Below are 3,418 nucleotides of genomic sequence, written 5' to 3'. Positions count from 1 at the left end.
TCTGCAGCAGCGGGAGGATTTTCCTGCAGTGGCCAGTGCCCCCCTCGCCCTGCCAGCAGCGCTGGGAGGGACTGCCTTTTCCCAAGAGCCTGGTGCCATGGAGAGCAGATGCTCCTGGGTCTCCCTCACGGTGGTCTGGAGCTCCATCATGTTAGTCTACAGCTTCCTCGTAGTGGCCTGCAGCTCCTCAAGGTGGCCTGCAGCTCCCTCCCACGGGAGCAGAGGGGCAGCGCTGAGCAGTCCTTTAGGAAAATCTGTAGTAATCTGGGTATTTCATGTGTTGTCCTTTCTTCAGGAATATCCATCTATCTGGCACAGATTCTCTGTGGGCTGTAGAGGATATCTGCACTGCCATGCATCACTTCCTCCTATTGTGACTTCTTTGCTTCTCTTTTTTTTTCTCCCTCTCTTTGCTCCTCTCTCCATTTGGCATTTTCTGCCCCTTATTAAATATGTTTTCTCAGAGGCATTACCAACTTTACAGACAGATCCAGCTGTGACTTGGGGTGTCTGTTATAGAACCACCACAGGGCAAGCCCTATGGACTACAGAAACCACCTTTATAGCCCCTCGCTATCAAAACCTTTCTGCATATTCCCAATAGAACACAGCAAATTATATTCCCCACGTCTAGGTAGGGAAATAAGGATGAGAGAACAACTCAGAAAGGAGAGGACTGAGATTCTGGATGAAAGAAATGTAAGAGAGTCCAGCAGGATGCTGCGAATGGGAAAGAGTTATGGGGGATGTGCTATATCATGGTGCTGACTATGCAGATTCTTTGCATAGATCTGTATTGCAGTTCAGGGGGTGGAGAGGCCTAAAAAGCCTTTGGACAGAAGTTTGATATAAGTCATTCCCTAATATCTACCTGCTCTCCTGTGTGCTTCCAGGTGAAAGCTATTTATGAACTGACCTTCAAAGCCTTGGGCCATGTCACTTTGTTGTAACAGGTATTCTGAAAGACAAAATCTTTTGTGAGCAGTCAATTATGTGCAGTGTACATTTGAGAGGCTGCAGGAAGGAAAATTGCTCTTTGCCATTCTAGTTGCTGTTCTCTGGATTGGAAGGATGCTCTGAAAGAGCAGCCCATGGCAGAGACTGCTCTAAAAAGCCAGAAAATGGAGGATCCAGAAGTGCTGCAGAGGGTGAGACTGATGAGAAAAGGATGAGGTAAATGGGCAAGAAGGTTTTTGAGGTGTAAATGGAAAACCATGATCTAGGCACACACAGCTACTGCATACATCCTGCCACAGCCCGGGGATTGAGTGGTTAGCTGTACTGAGAGCAAATCCAAAAGACAGGACTTTCAGCAAGGACAGAGTAGGTACAAGATTTTGTTACATCCATTCTACCTCCTTCTGAGGTTTCTTTAAGGTGGGATCCTTCTGAGCCAGTGGTAGGTCATCCAGTTGCTAGTAGGGACTAAAAAAGCTTGAAAGACAAACTTATGAAATATTTCTGAATCACTGTTACTTTCTCATGGCTAAAGGCATGCAGGCCCGTTTTTGTCACGAGTAGAAGCCAGTGGTTCTTAGAGAGAGGGTCAAGAAATATGGGAATAGTGAGTGAATTACTACAAATCACATTGAGATGGAGATTGCAAAACTGATTTTTTTTAATGATCACTGGGGGGAAAAACAGGAGTCAGAATCATAGAATGGCTGGGGTTGGAAGAGACCTCAAAGATCATCTAGTTCCAATGTGTATCGTGTAAAGAGCATGAATGACCTGTGTATGTACTTTTCTTTGGCTTCAACAGAAGATCTTTGTGCATACTGGGAAGGAAAGTGTGAGGAGGTTGATAGAAGGGAGAGATAGAAACAGGAGTTCCCAGAAGTGGCAATCAACAAAATTGCAATGAGTTTCATCCACTACAATGAGTGGGGAGGTTGTTTGCAGCCCTGATCAGCAAAACTTGGGCAAAATTCTGGGCCACAGGCACAGAGTTATGTTTTGGACACCATCAGAGTCTGGGCAACTACCAGAGATACTGAAATGAATCATAGAATGTAGAATCATAGAATCAGCAAGGCTGGAAAAGACCTACAAGATCATCCAGTCCAACCATCCATCTATCACCAACAGCTCTCTCTAAACCATGTCCCTCAACACGTCTAAACACCTCCCTGAGCAGCCCATTCCAGTGCCTGACCACTCTTTCAGAAAAGTAGTATCTCCTAATGGCCAGCGACCATTCCCCCTCGTCATGTCACTAGTTACAAGAGAGAAGAGGCCGACTCTCAGCTCAGTACAGCCTCCCTTCAGGTAGTTACAGAGAGAGATAAGGTCTCCACTGAGACTCCTCCAGACTGAACAATCCCAGCTCCCTCAGCCGCTCTTCATAAGGCCTGTGCTCCAGAGCCCTCACCAGCTTCGTTGCCCTTCTCTGGACATGCTCCAGGGCCACAATGTCTTTCTTGCAGTGAGGGGCCCAAAACTGAACACAGTACTCGAGGTGTGGCCTCACCAGTGCTGAGTACAGAGGGACAATTACTTCCCTGCTCCTGCTGGCAACACTATTTCTGATGCAAGCCAGGATGCCATTGGCCTTCTTGGCCACCTGGACACACTGCTGGCTCATGTTCAGCCAAGCATCGACCAACACCCGTAGGTCTGTTTCTTCCACACAATCTTCCAGCCACTCTGCCCCAAGCCTGTAGCATTGCTTGGGGTTGTTGTGGCCAAAGTGCAGGACCTGGCACTTGGTCTTGTTGAACCTCATCCCATTGGCTTCAGCCCAGAGATCCAGCCTGTCCAGATCTCTCTGTAGTGCCTTGCTACCCCCAGGCAGATCAACACTTCCTGCCAACTTGGTGTCATCTGCAAACTTACTGAGGGTGCACTCAGTGCCCTCATCCATGTCATCAATAAAGATACTGAAGAGGGCAGGCCTCAGCACTGATCCCTGGGGAACACCACTCGTGACCAGTTGCCAGCTGGATTGAATTCCATTCACCACCACTCTCTGGGCCCAGCCCTCCAGCCAGCTCCTTATCCAGCAAAGAGTGCACCTGTCCAAGCTACGGGCTGCCAGCTTCTCCAAGAAAATAGTGTGGGAGACAGTGTTGAAGGCTTTGCTGAAGTCCAGGTAGACCACAACAACAGCCTTTCCCTCATCCACTAGGTGGATCACTCGATCACAGAAGGAGATCAGGTTGGTCAAGCAGGACCTGCCCTTCACAAACCCATGCTGGCTGGGCCTGATCCCCGGGTTGTCCTGCAAATGCGGCATGATCTCCCTCACGACAGTCTGCTCCGTAACCTTCCCTGGCACCGAGGTCAGGCTGACAGGCCTGTAGATCCCCAGATCCTCCTAACGGCCCTTCTTGTAGATGGGAGTCACACTGGCAAGTCTCCACTCTTCTGGGATCTCTCCAGTTGACCAGGAACGCTGATAGACAATGAAAAGCAGCTT

The sequence above is a fragment of the Numida meleagris genome, chromosome 20 (genome assembly GCF_002078875.1).
Source record: "Numida meleagris isolate 19003 breed g44 Domestic line chromosome 20, NumMel1.0, whole genome shotgun sequence".
NCBI lineage: Eukaryota > Metazoa > Chordata > Aves > Galliformes > Numididae > Numida > Numida meleagris.
The sequence above is the reverse complement of the archived record's forward strand: the minus strand, read 5'-3'. Positions refer to the sequence as shown.